Source organism: Anomaloglossus baeobatrachus, chromosome 6, assembly GCF_048569485.1.
Source record: "Anomaloglossus baeobatrachus isolate aAnoBae1 chromosome 6, aAnoBae1.hap1, whole genome shotgun sequence".
NCBI lineage: Eukaryota > Metazoa > Chordata > Amphibia > Anura > Aromobatidae > Anomaloglossus > Anomaloglossus baeobatrachus.
In genome coordinates this window covers 38091195-38109008 of record NC_134358.1, presented here as the reverse complement: position 1 = coordinate 38109008, position 17814 = coordinate 38091195, and the positions used below count along the sequence as shown (strand labels likewise).

Below are 17814 nucleotides of genomic sequence, written 5' to 3'. Positions count from 1 at the left end.
GGTGAATGTAAGGACCCTTTGTGGTCTAGGGCATTATAGAGGTAAATGTAGGGATCCCTGGTGGCCTAGAGATATAAAAAGGGGCATATGTAAGGACCGCTTGTGGTCTAGGGCAGTAAAGAGGCAAATGTAGGGGTTCCTGGTGGTCTAGAGATCTAAAAGGGGTATATCTAAGGACCCCTGGTGGTCAATGGCAGTAAAGAGGGGTATGGGTTTAATATAATATAATATAATATAATATAATATATATATATATCCCTGCTGATCTAAAGTTAAAAAAAATCAAATAAAAGGGATTCAATTAAACATCCCTGGTGGCTTTGAGCAATGAAGGGTTCTTTCCCGTCTCATCCATTAACCCCTTCACCCCTGGGCGATTTTCCATTTTTCCAGTTTTTGGGGGTTTTAATCGCTTCCCATCTTCCGAGAGCCGTAACTTATTTTTCCGTAAACCTTGACATATGAGGGCTTATTTTTTGCGGGACGAGTTCTACTTTTTAATTAATCCAGAAGTTTTACCATATAGTGTACTGGAAAACACCAAAAAAAATGCCATGTGCCAAAAAATTGCAAAAAACGTGCGATTGCACGATTGTTTTTGGGAGTATTTTATTCACCGTGTCCACTATATTATAAAACTGATGTGTGGGTGTGATGTCTCAGGTCAGTGCGAGTTTGTAGACACCAAACATGAATAGGTTTACTTTTATCTAAAGGGTTAAAAAATTCAGAAGTTTGAACAAAAAGAAGCTTTTTGCGCCATTTTCTGCGACCGGTAGCGTTCTCATTTTTCGGGATCTATCGCTCAGTGATGGCTTATTTTTTTGCGTCTCGAGCTGTCGTTTCTAATGGTACCATTTTTGCGTAGATGCTACGTTTTGATCGCCTGTTATTGCATTCTGCGCAAAATTTGCAGCGACCAAAAAAATGTAATTTTGGCGTTTGGAATTTTTTCTGCCGCTACGCCGTTTACCGATCAGATTAATTGATTTTATATTTTGATAGATCGGGCGTTTCTGGACGCGGCGATACCAAATGTGTGTATATTTTTCAATTTTTTAACCCTTTAATTTTCAATGGGGGTTGATTTGAACCTTTAAGGTTTTTTTTCGTTTTTTTTTACCTTATAGTCCCCTAGGGGGGGACAAGTAAGAATGAGTAGTCTGATCGTTTATTCCTTTCTGTAGATCAGAGCTGCATTGCTCTGATCTGCAGAAAAGCTGCTCTCCTCTCACACACTGCCCTCTGCTGGCTGTAAGAGGAACTGACTCACGAGAGCTACAGGAGTCATCACATGACCCTGTGTTACCATTGGATCCACGTGATCACATCACGTAACTTCCAATGGCGCCGGGTAATTCTATAGACCACTCTATGGGGTGGGGGGCCTAATACGAGAGATGGATGGTGGCCCCCCACTGGTGAAACTGGGACTGTACATTCCTGGCACATTCTGTGGATGTGATCTGAGATCAGATGGCCCCTTATGTTTGGCTTTCTAAGGCAGTGAAGGTGTCTGTGTAAGTGTCTCGCTGGAGCAGTATAGGGTAATATGATCCCTGGTGGTCTGGGGGATTGAGGGATTTCATGTAAAGATTTAAAACACAAAAAGTCTAGGACAAAACTGTCTCACCTCTCCAAACTCCAGCAACGACCAAGTGCACAGTTACTGGGCTCCTGCACAGCGTTGGGATCGGGCAGAGCAATTCAGAGGCGCTCTACCCAATCATTAAGGAAAAAGCTCAGAGATGGAATGGTGCTGACAATCAGTACATGGAGCCAGCACCTTGGGATTATTTTTTTTCCCCTCCCACATTAATAAAACGATTGGCTTTCTATATTATTGCCTTTTGGGTTGTTGTTGTGTGTTGGGGAGATTAGATTGTAAGCTCCTGGGCACAGAGCCTAAAAGGGGGGGAAAGTGGTTATAAAAGGAAACAGTAAGAATACAACCGTAGTATTCCTTTATGTGGTCATCTGAAAGTCCAGAGTGTCTTCTAACAGATATTTCGTTTTGCAACAGCGCCCCCCACAGGAAAAAGTGTGCATTACACTGAGAAAATAGTGGTTTTAAAGGGCATCAATCATCAGGATTTTCCTATATAACCTAAAGCCAGTGCTATACTGGCAATATCAGGCTGATACTATACATACATTTAGTGGGCAGATCAGATGTTTAGGTTTTGTAACCCAAGAAAGTAAAGTTTATAAAATGGCAGCTTCTTGAGTGATAGCAGCTGAGGAGCAGATAATATCTGGGGGGGATTCATAGTTATCCCCTCCTCCAGTTGGAATTAGCATAAGTATTATACAATGATATAACTTCACTTCCAGAACCTGTGGTGAGGTCATACCCATGTGACCAGAAGGGGAGGGACCTCAGCCAACAGCCCCTTTGTCGAGGTCATACCCATGTGACCAGAAGGGGCGGGACCTCAGCCAACAGGACCTGTGGTGAGGTCATTCCCATGTGACCAGAAGGGGCAGGGCCTCAGCCAACATGACCTGTGGTGAGGTCATTCCCATGTGACCAAAAGTGGCAGGGCCTCAGTCAGCAGGACCTGTGGTGAGGTCATTCCCATGTGACCAGAAGTGGCGGGACCTCAGCCAACAGGACCTGTGGTGAGGTCATTCCCATGTGACCAGAAGTGGCAGGGCCTCAGTCAGCAGGACCTGTGGTGAGGTCATTCCCATGTGACCAGAAGGGGCAGGGCCTCAGCCACAGGACCTGTGGTGATGTCATTCCCATGTGACCAGAAGGGGCAGGGCCTCAGCCAACAGGACCTGGGGCCAGGTCATACCCATGTGACCAGAAGGGGTAGGGCCTCAGCCAAAAGAGCCGATATCAGGAAGCAACATTTTCCTATTGGCTGAGGCCCTGTCACTTCTGGTCACATGGGTATGACCTCACACAGGTCCTGGAAGTGAAAAATTATATCATTGAATAATACTTATGCTAATACCAACAGAGGGAGGGGATAACTATGAATCCCCCCCAGATATTATCTGATCCTCAGCTGCTGTCACTCAAGAAGCTGCTGATTTTATAAACTTTATTTTTTGGGGTTTCAAAACCTAAACATCCGAGCTGCCCACTACAGGTATGTATAGAATCCGCCTGATAGTGCCAGTATAGCACTGTATGTATAGAATCAGCCTGATAGTGCCAGTATAGCGCTGTATGTATAGAATCAGCCTGATAGTGCCAGTATAGCACTGTATGTATAGAATCAGCCTGATAGTGCCAGTATAGCACTGTATGTATAGAATCAGCCTGATAGTGCCAGTATAGCACTGTATGTATAGAATCAGTCTGATAGTGCCAGTATAGCACTGTATGTATAGAATGAGCCTGATAGTGCCAGTATAGCACTGTATGTATAGAATCAGCCTGATAGCGCCAGTATAGCACTGTATGTATAGAATGAGCCTGATAGTGCCAGTATAGCACTGTATGTATAGACTCAGCCTGATAGTGCCAGTACAGCACTGTATGTATAGAATCAGCCTGATAGTGCCAGTATAGCACTGTATGTATAGAATCAGTCTGATAGTGCCAGTATAGCACTGTATGTATAGAATCAGTCTGATAGTGCCAGTATAGCACTGTATGTATAGAATGAGCCTGATAGTGCCAGTACAGCACTGTATGTATAGAATCAGCCTGATAGTGCCAGTATAGCACTGTATGTATAGAATCAGTCTGATAGTGCCAGTATAGCACTGTATGTATAGAATGAGCCTGATAGTGCCAGTACAGCACTGTATGTATAGAATCAGCCTGATAGTGCCAGTATAGCACTGTATGTATAGAATCAGCCTGATAGTGCCAGTATAGCACTGTATGTATAGAATCAGTCTGATAGTGCCAGTATAGAACTGTATGTATAGAATCAGTCTGATAGTGCCAGTATAGCACTGTATGTATAGAATGAGCCTGATAGCGCCAGTATAGCACTGTATGTATAGAATCAGCCTGATAGTGCCAGTATAGCACTGTATGTATAGAGTCAGCCTGATAGTGCCAGTATAGCACTGTATGTATAGAATCAGTCTGATAGCGCCAGTATAGCACTGTATGTATAGAATCAGTCTGATAGCGCCAGTATAGCACTGTATGTATAGAATCAGCCTGATAGTGCCAGTATAGCACTGTATGTATAGAATCAGTCTGATAGTGCCAGTATAGCACTGTATGTATAGAATCAGCCTGATAGTGCTAGTATAGCACTGTATGTATAGACTCAGCCTGATAGTTCCAGTATAGCACTGTATGTATAGAGTCAGCCTGATAGTGCCAGTATAGCACTGTATGTATAGAATCAGCCTGATAGTGCCAGTATAGCACTGTATGTATAGAATCAGCCTGATCGTGCCAGTATAGCATTGTATGTATAGAATCAGTCTGATAGTGCCAGTATAGCACTGGCTTTAGCTTATATACGAAAATAATGGTGATTGGTGCGCTTTAAAGAGTAATTGTGCAATGCTTTGACATGTCGGATCCTGCATCCAAAAAATGAGGGTTCTAGACAGGGCACCCCTCAAAAAAAACCTATATTTATAAATGACCACGTAATACCTCTGTTTGCTGTCAGTGAATGGAAGCATTTATTGTAAAGATCAGGAGACTGAAAGTCAAAACCGATTGTCAGGGGATAGATTTCTATCCAGACCATGACAACTGCACAGAAAACTGGTAGAACAGCGAGAACCGATCTCACAGGAGACCGGAGCCATCCAAGAACAGATGTCAGAGGCGAGGAGAGAGTGGACCGCACTTTCCGGCACTGTGCTCACTTATATAGGAATAAGTGCAAAACTAGACACAGCAATGTATAAACCAAAGCCACATCATGTGACAGCGCAACACTACAGCATATATCACCAGAGACCGCCATCTACAGCTTATATATAGAAGAATTTACACAGGACACTGTACACACTTCACTATCCTGTACTGATCCTGAGTTACCTCCTGTATTATACTGCAGAGCTGCACTCACTATTCTGCTGGTGCACTCACTGTGTACATACATTACATTACTGATCCTGTACTGATCCTGAGTTACCTCCTGTATTATACTGCAGAGCTGCACTCACTATTCTGCTGGTGCAGTCACTGTGTACATACATTACATTACTGATCCTGTACTGATCCTGAGTTACCTCCTGTATTATACTGCAGAGCTGCACTCACTATTCTGCTGGTGCAGTCACTGTGTACATACATTACATTACTGATCCTGTACTGATCCTGAGTTACCTCCTGTATTATACCCCAGAGCTGCACTCACTATTCTGCTGGTGCAGTCACTGTGTACATATACATTACATTACTGATCCTGTACTGATCCTGAGTTACCTCCTGTATTATACCCCAGAGCTGCACTCACTATTCTGCTGGTGCAGTCACTGTGTACATACATTACATTACTGATCCTGTACTGATCCTGAGTTACATCCTGTATTATACTCCAGAGCTGCACTCACTATTCTGCTGGTGCAGTCACTGTGTACATACATTACATTACTGATCCTGTACTGATCCTGAGTTACCTCCTGTATTATACCCCAGAGCTGCACTCTCCATTCTGCTGGTGCAGTCACTGTGTACATACATTACATTACTGATCCTGTACTGATCCTGAGTTACCTCCTGTATTATACCCCAGAGCTGCACTCACTATTCTGCTGGTGCAGTCACTGTGTACATACATTACATTACTGATCCTGAGTTACCTCCTGTATTATACTCCAGAGCTGCACTCACTATTCTGCTGGTGCAGTCACTGTGTACATACATTACATTACTGATCCTGAGTTACCTCCTGTATTATACCCCAGAGCTGCACTCACTATTCTGCTGGTGCAGTCACTGTGTACATACATTACATTACTGATCCTGTACTGATCCTGAGTTACATCCTGTATTATACTCCAGAGCTGCACTCACTATTCTGCTGGTGCAGTCACTGTGTACATATACATTACATTACTGATCCTGTACTGATCCTGAGTTACCTCCTGTATTATACCCCAGAGCTGCACTCTCTATTCTGTTGGTGCAGTCACTGTGTACATACATTACATTACTGATCCTGTCCTGATCCTGAGTTACCTCCTGTATTATACTCCAGAGCTGCACTCACTATTCTGTTGGTGCGGTCACTGTGTACATACATTACTGATCCTGTACTGATCCTGAGTTACCTCCTGTATTATACTTCAGAGCTGCACTCACTATTCTGCTGGTGCAGTCACTGTGTACATACATTACATTACTGATCCTGTACTGATCCTGAGTTACCTCCTGTATTATACCCCAGAGCTGCACTCACTGTGTACATACATTACATTACTGATCCTGTACTGATCCTGAGTTACTTCCTGTATTATACTCCAGAGCTGCACTCACTGTGTACATACATTACTGAATGAAGGAAATAGGAAAAATGATCCGGCACTGATTCTCCTTTTAAGATAAAATCTCCAAAGTCTTTATTAGAAATATTAAAAACATCGTGAAGGCCGAGTATGAATCTTTACATGGAAACTTTACGCGTTTCGGACTACACCATAAAAACAACTAGAGTCCTTAATCAAAGATTCATACTCGGCCTTCACGATGTTTTTAATATTTCTAATAAAGACTTTGGAGATTTTATCTTAAAAGGAGAATCAGTGCCGGATCATTTTTCCTATTTCCTTCATCCACTAACCGGTTGGGACTCACCGACGGATCCTAGGCACCCGCAAGGTCCAGCAGTCCGGGCAACAGGTGAGCTGAAGAATTTTTCTTTCCTTCATCTGATTTGGATTACATTACTGATCCTGAGTTACATCCTGTATTATACTCCAGAGCTGCACTCACTATTCTGCTGGTGCAGTCACTGTGTACATATACATTACATTACTGATCCTGTACTGATCCTGAGTTACCTCCTGTATTATACCCCAGAGCTGCACTCACTATTCTGCTGGTGCAGTCACTGTGTACATACATTACATTACTGATCCTGTACTGATCCTGAGTTACATCCTGTATTATACTCCAGAGCTGCACTCACTATTCTGCTGGTGCAGTCACTGTGTACATATACATTACATTACTGATCCTGTACTGATCCTGAGTTACCTCCTGTATTATACCCCAGAGCTGCACTCTCTATTCTGCTGGTGCAGTCACTGTGTACATACATTACATTACTGATCCTGTACTGATCCTGAGTTACCTCCTGTATTATACTCCAGAGCTGCACTCACTATTCTGTTGGTGCAGTCACTGTGTACATACATTACATTACTGATCCTGTACTGATCCTGAGTTACCTCCTGTATTATACTCCAGAGCTGCACTCACTATTCTGCTGGTGCAGTCACTATGTACATACATTACATTACTGATCCTGAGTTACCTCCTGTATTATACCCCAGAGCTGCACTCTCCATTCTGCTGGTGCAGTCACTGTGTACATACATTACATTACTGATCCTGTACTGATCCTGAGTTACCTCCTGTATTATACCCCAGAGCTGCACTCACTATTCTGCTGGTGCAGTCACTGTGTACATACATTACATTACTGATCCTGAGTTACCTCCTGTATTATACTCCAGAGCTGCACTCACTATTCTGCTGGTGCAGTCACTGTGTACATACATTACATTACTGATCCTGAGTTACCTCCTGTATTATACCCCAGAGCTGCACTCACTATTCTGCTGGTGCAGTCACTGTGTACATATACATTACATTACTGATCCTGTACTGATCCTGAGTTACATCCTGTATTATACTCCAGAGCTGCACTCACTATTCTGCTGGTGCAGTCACTGTGTACATATACATTACATTACTGATCCTGTACTGATCCTGAGTTACCTCCTGTATTATACCCCAGAGCTGCACTCTCTATTCTGCTGGTGCAGTCACTGTGTACATACATTACATTACTGATCCTGTACTGATCCTGAGTTACCTCCTGTATTATACTCCAGAGCTGCACTCACTATTCTGTTGGTGCAGTCACTGTGTACATACATTACATTACTGATCCTGTCCTGATCCTGAGTTACCTCCTGTATTATACTCCAGAGCTGCACTCACTATTCTGTTGGTGCGGTCACTGTGTACATACATTACTGATCCTGTACTGATCCTGAGTTACATCCTGTATTATACCCCAGAGCTGCACTCACTATTCTGCTGGTGCAGTCACTGTGTACATACATTACATTACTGATCCTGAGTTACCTCCTGTATTATACTCCAGAGCAGCACTCACTATTCTGCTGGTCCAGTCACTGTGTACATACATTACATTACTGATCCTGAGTTACCGCCTGTATTATACTTCAGAGCTGCACTCACTATTCTGCTGGTGCAGTCACTGTGTACATACATTACATTACTGATCCTGAGTTACCTCCTGTATTATACTTCAGAGCTGCACTCACTATTCTGCTGGTGCAGTCACTGTGTACATACATTACATTACTGATCCTGAGTTACCTCCTGTATTATACTTCAGAGCTGCACTCACTATTCTGCTGGTGCAGTCACTGTGTACATACATTACTGATCCTAAGTCACCTCCTGTGTAATATGTAGATCTGTTCTATATATGAACTGTACAATGGTGGTCGTTGGTGGACATACACCTCACACAATCTATAAATACAGAAAACTGAAACACACTCTACATATATAGTGAGGAGATACAGGAGATCGGCGCTCACTTACTCCCAGTGTTGTAGATGATATATCGGCTCCCAACCTGCAAAACACAAAACATTTACATCACCATTAAACCTAAAAAAGAAAAACCATGATGGCAGCGTGGAGCAGAACTCTGAATGCAGCGTTTAGTCAAATCAGGAGCAGCATTCACAATTCTGCCAGGTGTCATTTAGAAACAGCATCATCCCTTCATATAACTCCAAAGTTGCAATCATTGCAGTTTTCCTCTATAGTACATACATTATGGCAACCAGTTCTAAGCCTGTAGTACTCAATAATGACCACTAGCTGGCAGCGGAGCACCAGAAGAAAACAGCATTGAAACGCCGCATCATTCGTCCGGGTGCATGAGGAAGCGAGAATTGGAGCGAGCGGTTGTGTCAGCACAATGCCAGGCTGAACTGCAAAGAGGCAGTGGTGATGGCACGACGTGGTAGAGCCTCATGCAAAAAAAAAAAAATTTTAAAAATAAGATAAGATGAATCTGGATTACATGCCATCTTCGCAAAACCACCAGAGGCATGAATGGCAGTGCCCTGCTGCGGTGTTACAGGCATCAATGGGAACACAGTGATGGTAATAGCAGCAGACGCGCCCCACCTGCAGGAGCAGCACACCCCGCAGCGGCTGGATCACTACTACTTGTCGGATTCTTATTTCTTGATGGTATTTGGGGTTGTGCACGCGATGTCTCCAGTTTTCCAGAAAGATATATTTCTACTTGGTAGAACACTACTCTAAAGTCTTCACAAAGATCAACACATCCAGATCAGCCGGCACCGAACGCGGGGGACGGGACGTTACCACCAGAGCTGCTCACAGTGAGGTACCGAACATGGGCACCAGGGGGCAGTGCAGGACTGCAGGTGACACAGCATACTGGGGAGAGGACGGGCTCAGCACATGCAGGGGCGGCAGTATCACACATAATGGCTCAGATACACAGCTCAGCACAGTATCACACAATGGCTCAGATACACTGCTCAGCACAGTATCACACATAATGGCTCAGATACACAGCTCAGCATCACACATAATGGCTCAGATACACAGCTCAGCACAGTATCACACAATGGCTCAGATACACTGCTCAGCACAGTATCACACATAATGGCTTAGATACACAGCTCAGCACAGTATTACACATAATGGCTCAGATACACAGCTCAGCACAGTATCACACATAATGGCTCAGATACACAGCTTCGCACAGTATCACACATAATGGCTCAGATACACAACTCAGCACAGTATCACACATAATGGCTCAGGTACACAGCTCAGCACAGTATCACACATAATGGCTCAGATACACAGCTCAGCACAGTATCACACATAATGGCTCAGATACACAGCTCAGCACAGTATCACACATGAAGGCTCAGATACACAGCTCAGCACAGTATCACACATAAAGGCTCAGATACACAGCTCAGCACAGTATCACACATAATGGGCTCAGATACACAGCTCAACAGTATCAAACAGGATAGGCTTAGATACTCAGCACAGTATCACACAGGATAAGCTTAGATACACAGCTCAGCACAGTATCACACAATGGCTCAGATACACAGCTCAGCACAGTATCACACAGGATAGGCTTAGATACTCAGCTCAGCACAGTTTCACACAGGATAGGCTTAGATACTCAGCTCAGCACAGTATCACACAATGGCTCAGATACACAGCTCAGCACAGTATCACACATAATGGCTCAGATACACAGCTTAGCACAGTATCACTCATAATGGCTCAGATACACAGCTCAGCACAGTATCACACATAATGGCTCAGATACACAGCTCAGCACAGTATCACACAATGGCTCAGATACACTGCTCAGCACAGTATCACACATAATGGCTCAGATACACAGCTCAGCACAGTATCACACATAATGGCTCAGATACACTGCTCAGCACAGTAACACAATGGGCTCAGATAGGCTGAGATACACAGCTCAGCACAGTATCATACAGGATAGGCTTAGATACACAGCTCAGCACAGTATACAGGATAGGCTTAGATACACAGCTCAACACAGTATCACACAAGGTTTAGATACACAGCTCAGCAGACAGTATCACCCATGAGGTTTAGATACACAGCTCAGCATCACACGAGGTTTACATACACAGCTCAGCATCATACGAGGTTTACATACACAGCTCAGCATCATACGAGGTTTACATACACAGCTCGACAGTATGACACGAGGCTCAGATACACAGCTAAGCAAACAGCATCACACAGGATAGGCTTAGATACACAGCTCAGCACAGTATCATATATGCGGCTTAGATACACAGCTCAGCAGAGACATTGGAAATTGAGAGGAACTTACTAACAAATATATTAGACAGTAGGATACATGTTGTGTTACACTGCAGCGGACGCTCCCTTCTCCGGGGTCTTGTAGTGAGGATCATCCCCCTAAAATACATTTCGGTGTGCATCACCTGGAGCGGGGACACATCCTCCTACAGAGACCAAACAGAGGAGTGGGGGCTCCACCGTCAGGGGGCGCAGCAATTCAGGGCACACACGGACAAGTCCGGTCACGCCGTTCTCGGTACGCAGCCCCACCGGTGAGGAGGGGACAGCTGAGCAAATATTTACCAGTGGATGAGAGGCTGTTCACAGTCCCCGCACACCAGGCTCCGAGGCGCGGCAGCTCCTGAACGCCTGAAACAAAGCAAAACGGATCCTCAGTCCCCGGCATCAAAGCAAGAACCCCCCAATACTAAAATAAGAAATCTGCCCCGGAAAATGGAAGAACAGCGGTCTAAGGGTTAATAACATTCCACTGGGAAGAAGGAGTGCAGGGGACGGTCAGTGAGTGCGGCTCTGCCTGTTCTGCTTTCCCGGTCTCCTGAATGGCAGGAGTCTGAAAAATGAGTCCAAAGTCAGCGACAAGCCATGGAGCAAACTGCAGGGGGCGACACTCGCCGCACACAGGGATATGGGGGGTCCACAAACTGCAGGGGGCGACACTCGCTGCACACAGGGATATGGGGGGTCCACAAACTGCAGGGGGCGACACTCGCTGCACACAGGGATATGGGGGGTCCACAAACTGCAGGGGGAGTCACTCGCTGCACACAGGGATATGGGGGGTCCACAAACTGCAGGGGGCGACACTCGCTGCACACAGGGATGTGGGGGAGTCCACAAACTGCAGGGGGCGACACTCGCTGCACACAGGGATATGGGGGGTCCACAAACTGCAGGGGGCGACACTCGCTGCACACAGGGATATGGGGGGTCCACAAACTGCAGGGGGAGTCACTCGCTGCACACAGGGATATGGGGGGTCCACAAACTGCAGGGGGCGACACTCGCTGCACACAGGGATGTGGGGGAGTCCACAAACTGCAGGGGGCGACACTCGCTGCACACAGGGATATGGGGGGTCCACAAACTGCAGGGGGCGACACTCGCTGCACACAGGGATGTGGGGGAGTCCACAAACTGCAGGGGGCGACACTCGCTGCACACAGGGATGTGGGGGTCCACAAACTGCAGGGGGCGACATTCGCTGCACACAGGGATGTGGGGGTCCACAAAGTGCAGGGGGCGACACTCGCTGCACACAGGGATGTGGGGGAGTCCACAAACTGCAGGGGGCGACACTCGCTGCACACAGGGATGTGGGGGTCCACAAAGTGCAGGGGGCGACACTCGCTGCACACAGGGATGTGGGGGTCCACAAAGTGCAGGAGATGGCGCACACCGCACATTAGTTATGAGCCACTTTCACGCATGCATCCAAAACTGCTAAAAATCTACCTTGGTCAAACCAGGACAGACGGCGAGTTCAACTGAGAGATCAGATTGCAGCTGCCTGGTGAGGTCTATGGAGAGGGGAGGAGTGAGAGAGGCGGAGTCACTACAGATGGTGCTGCTGCCTCCTGGTGTTTTATCTCCTCCTAGTGCTGGATTCACAGCTATGCTGCTCAGTACCTCTGTATGATATCCTCCATGCTGCTGCTTTGTGGCGTTTTATCTCATGCTAGTGCGAGATATACAGCAAAACCAATCCGTGCTGCTTTATGATATTGTCTATTCTGCTGCTGCTTTCTGATTTAATCTCCCCCCAGTGCTGGATTCACAGTTACACCACTCAATAATACTGTATATCCTCCATGCTGCTGCTTTCTAGTAAGTGTTTATATAATCCTAGAGCAGGATTCAGTGTTTCACAGTGATAGTGCATGATACCCTCCATCCTACTGCTTTGTGCTATCTAATACTAGTGCTGGATTCCCCATTACATCACTCAGTGCTGCTATATGATTTCATCCCATTCTTCTGTTGGTGTTTTATCTCATCGTAGTGCTGGATTCACAGCTACACCCCTCAGTACAATATCCTCCATGCTGCATTCTGGCGTTTTATGTCACTAATGCTGGATTCACAGTTACACCACTCAGTGCTGCTGTGTGATATACTCCATGCTGCTACTGTTTTGTGGTGTTTTATCGAACACTAGTGCTGGATTTATAATTACATTACTCAGTGCTGCTGTATGATTTCCTCCCATTCTTCTGTTGCTGCTTTCTGGTATTTCATCTAATAGTAGTGCTGGATTCACAGTTACACCACTCAGTATAATATCCTCCATGCTGCTGGTATTTTATCTAATAGTAGTGCTGGATTCACAGTTACACCACTCAGTATAATATCCTCCATGCTGCTGGTATTTCATCTAATAGTAGTGCTGGATTCACAGTTACACCACTCAGTATAATATCCTCCATGCTGCTGGTATTTCATCTAATAGTAGTGCTGGATTCACAGTTACACCACTCAGTATAATATCCTCCATGCTGCTGGTATTTCATCTAATAGTAGTGCTGGATTCACAGTTACACCACTCAGTATAATATCCTCCATGTTGCTGGTATTTCATCTAATAGTAGTGCTGGATTCACAGTTACACCCCTCAGTAGAATATCCTCCATGCTACATTCTGGTGTATTATCTCACTCTAGTGCTGGATTCACAGTTACCCCACTCAGTGCTGATGTATGAGAACCCCCATGCAACTGCTGCTTTCTACGGTAGCAAGTATTAATCTAGTCCCAGAGCTGGATTCACAGGTACACCACTTAGTATGGCCATATGATATCAGCCATTCTGCTGCTGCTTTCTAGTAAGGTCATTTTTATCCCATTAGCTGGATTCAAAGCTACACCCCTCAGTAGTACTAGTGTATAATGTTCACCATGCTGCTGCTTTGTGATTTAATCTCACTAATGCTGGATTCACAGTTACACCCCTCAATGCTGCTGTATGATATCCTCCATTCTGCTGCTTTTCTAGTAAGGTTATTTCATCCCATTAGCTGGATTCACAGCTACACCCCTCAGTACTGATGTATAATGTTCACCATGCTGCTGCTGATTCTGAAATGAAGGATACAAGTCATATAATGACCATAAACAGTGTTTATCCTCATGTTCTCAAATATAACCGCTCATTCTGAATAACAGACATACAAAATAGAGGGTTTTTTCCTGTTCCCAGGCAGCCCCTTTAAGGCATGCATTAGAGGAGAAGCTCTGCAGTGACGTAAATTGGTTTTATAGCTTTTTATTTCTCCTTCCTCCCCCAGCCAAATAGCAATAAAGGCCTATTTTTTTTTTTGTTTTAGCCTATGTGATAAAACAGATTTTTTTTTATCCCAACATTTTAATTCGTCTTCCAGCATGACACCGGTTGACAGCTCCAGCAGAACAACCTGCCGGAGGATACGAAGAAATTGGAGTGAGTAATCCCAGTTATGAAGTAGAACCAGTTTCTGTCTGTACGGCCTCCTCCTCCCCCAACTCCCAAATTTTCCCTCCAGGGGTCTGTTCTCAGCAATGACAAGTGTGACACTGGAGAAGAGTATACAAGCCCCCCATATTGGACTTGTCAAGGCTCCATGATCGCCATAATACCATAACATCTAATTAGCCAACATACTATAGTCGTGGCTAAAAAGTTTGAGATGGACCCAAAATTTTGGGTTTTTTTTTTTTTTTTAAACAGTCTGCGGCTTCAGTTTTTATAGTGGTAATTTGCATTTTAGGAGGTGTTGCTATAAAAGTTCAAAGTCATTCCTTGCTGTGAAAACTGCTTTTCCGATGATTCCCAGCCACAAACTGACCTACTAACATCAATTCAGCTATCTTCTCATTAATTAGCTCAGGAGAAAGTGTTAACGAGGACAAGGCAGCTGATATCAACAAGAATAAACTGGTTGCTTGAAATAATTGCCTTCTATTAACCATGGTCATATCTAAAGGAATCAAGTGCAGTCATCACTGTTTTGCATCAAAAGGGCTTTACAGGCAAGGACATTGCTTCTAATAGGATTGCCCCTAAATCAAATCATTTATTGGATCATCAACATTTTCAAATTGCGGTTTAATTGTTGTAAGGAAGGACAAAGTCCACAAAGAGCCAGGACGGTCTGCTAATGAGGACTCAACTGCATTATTGGTTCAAGACCAGTGCAGAGCTTGCTCCGAGATGGCAGCAGGCAGGCACTTGCATCCACAGTGAGGTGAAGACTCTTGGACGTTGTCCAGCTGTTGACGAAGAAAGAAAAGAAGCCAATACTATCCAGAAAAACAAATCAAGGAAAAACTGGCATTGTGCAAAAAGTACAGAGATTCTACTATAGAGGATGAGAAGGAAGATTATCTGGGAAAAAAGCTGAGCACCACCAAGTGTCCTGTGTTGGCCACCAGCAAAGTATCTGGAGACCATTCATGTGTGGTGGCTTTTCATCCAATGAGGGCGCTCTTACTTACAATTTTTCCTAAGAAAATTGCCACGAATAAAGAATGGGATCTAAAACTCCGCCCGTCCGAGAGCCCGACCTGCTTGTTTTTGAGTACTGAGCACCTGAGCATGGTAGTGCCCGCTCATCACTAGTTACCAGTACTGAGCACCCGAGCATGGTAGTGCCCTCTCATCACTAGTTACATGTACCGAGCACCCGAGCATGGTAGTGCCCGCTCATCACTAGTTACATGTACCGAGCACCCGAGCATGGTAGTGCCCGCTCATCACTAGTTACATGTACCGAGCACCCGAGCATGGTAGTGCCCGCTCATCACTAGTTACTAGTACTGAGCACCTGAGCATGGTAGTGCCCGCTCATCACTAGTTACGAGTACAGAGCACCCGAGCATGGTAGTGCTCGCTCATCACTAGTTACGAGTACAGAGCACCCGAGCATGGTAGTGCTCGCTCATCACTAGTTACGAGTACAGAGCACCCGAGCATGGTAGTGCTCGCTCATCACTAGTTACGAGTACTGAGCACCTGAGCATGGTAGTGCCCGCTCATCACTAGTTACATGTACCGAGCACCCGAGCATGGTAGTGCCCGCTCATCACTAGTTACATGTACCGAGCACCCGAGCATGGTAGTGCCCGCTCATCACTAGTTACGAGTACTGAGCACCTGAGCATGGTAGTGCCCGCTCATCACTAGTTACCAGTACTGAGCACCCAAGCATGGTAGTGCCTGCTCATCACTAATTATGCCTTTTCCTTAATGATAGAGACCATGTCACAAAGTAAAAGTGATAACCAAGCAGCTCGGGGGAACATAACTTTGATATTTTATGTTCATGGCCAGGAAACTCCCTAGATCTCAATCCATCAAAAAATTATGACCTATTTTACAGTCAGCGCTACCCGGAAAAAAAAAAACCAGAATGTTCCCTCATAGATAATAGTGCAGCCTGTGCTAGTGTTTCTGCCACCCACACAGCAGGTCTGGAGTGCGAGACTCAAAAACATAAGAGGAAGTTTAAAAACAAATAAGGAAAAATACAAATGTAATGACCATCAGCCTAGTAGTAGTAGGACGCCTCCCCTATGTAGTCAAAACCCCAAAATGCCGAGAGCAGCAGTGAGCTATTCTTTAGACCCCCGACATCGGACTGGAACTTTATAGCAGCTCAGGTGTCAGTTGCACCCGAAATATGGGTCCATGACTTTTTAACTTTACCCTATCCTATTCTATAGATGATGATTGTATTTGCAAATTTTAGGGAACCCCCAACAGGCATAAATCTATGATCATTGGGGATCCTAAAGTACTCTGTGACAATGAAGCAAGGAGGCTCGTAATCAGTTGGGATCTCAGTAGACAGATCCTCACTGAGCGTAAATGTATTAGTTATCCTATGGAGAGGCGAGAAAAGTTGTATTTGGCCATATACAAGAAATGCCAACACAGGCTGCACCTTTATCTATGAGGGAATAGTCTGGATTTTTTTTTTTCGGGTAGCGCTGACTGTAAAATAGTTGTATGTGGCCATATACAATGGTGATTGGTTTGCGGTTGGGTGGGTTATGCTGGGATTAGCAGTTCGCACGCAGCGGCATGTTCCTCTGCGCAGACTTCTGTATTCTGAAAAGGGAAGCCCGGTGTGATGAATGAGGAAGCGCTGGCACAACGCCTTCCTATAAATGCAATGTAATTATCTCACGTCCCGTCCTGCGTGTCTGTGCGGAGCAATGTAACGCCGGCAGGGGAAGAGCCTCGATAATTTGCATTTACACAGGGTACTATGCAAATACTCCGGCGGGAACAGTGACCAACAGCAGAACGTGACCAAAGGTCTCCTAAGTGGACATCATGTGAACGGAACAGAACTATTTTTCGGAGAAGGAAGCGCCATCCAACAGAAGAGTAAAGCAGGTGGGTCCCCTGACTATCAGACAGTTTTTAGCAGGTCTTCCCTTCGGAAGGAGATCCTGGTGAAACGAAGCTGAACTATGTTTTCCGCTCTGGAGTTCTGAGGTCACGCACGATGACGTTCCCCTACGGAGCGAGTTCTCGGATGCTCTCCGAAAGAGACTACTGCCCAATATTATGCCGCGCTCCTGTTAAAAGATGAGCAATTTTCAAGCACAGAGGGTTAAAATGCAAAAAAGAAAAGAAAAAGTCTACAGTCCTTGCTCCCCGGGAATGAAAATCTCCTCTGATTGGCTGCCCCCGATTCGTCAGCGCGGGTCTCTGGTGTTTAATTAGCCGTGTCCTCGAGGGGGAGCTCCGCG

General features: G+C 45.2%; 1 protein-coding gene across 4 annotated transcripts in view; it reads right to left on the bottom strand.

The window, feature by feature from the left end:
* Positions 1-17814, bottom strand: part of CYRIB (CYFIP related Rac1 interactor B) — a 176512-nt gene that overhangs the window by 49699 nt on the left and 108999 nt on the right. For 3 of the 4 annotated variants that reach the window (XM_075352866.1, XM_075352863.1, XM_075352864.1), the window contains 2 exons: positions 11366-11431; positions 8747-8780 (listed from right to left, as the gene is read on the bottom strand). The gene's annotated coding sequence lies outside the window, so the exon portion shown is untranslated. The remainder of the gene's footprint in view (positions 1-8746; positions 8781-11365; positions 11432-17814) is intronic. The other variant, XM_075352868.1, reaches the window with a different exon arrangement.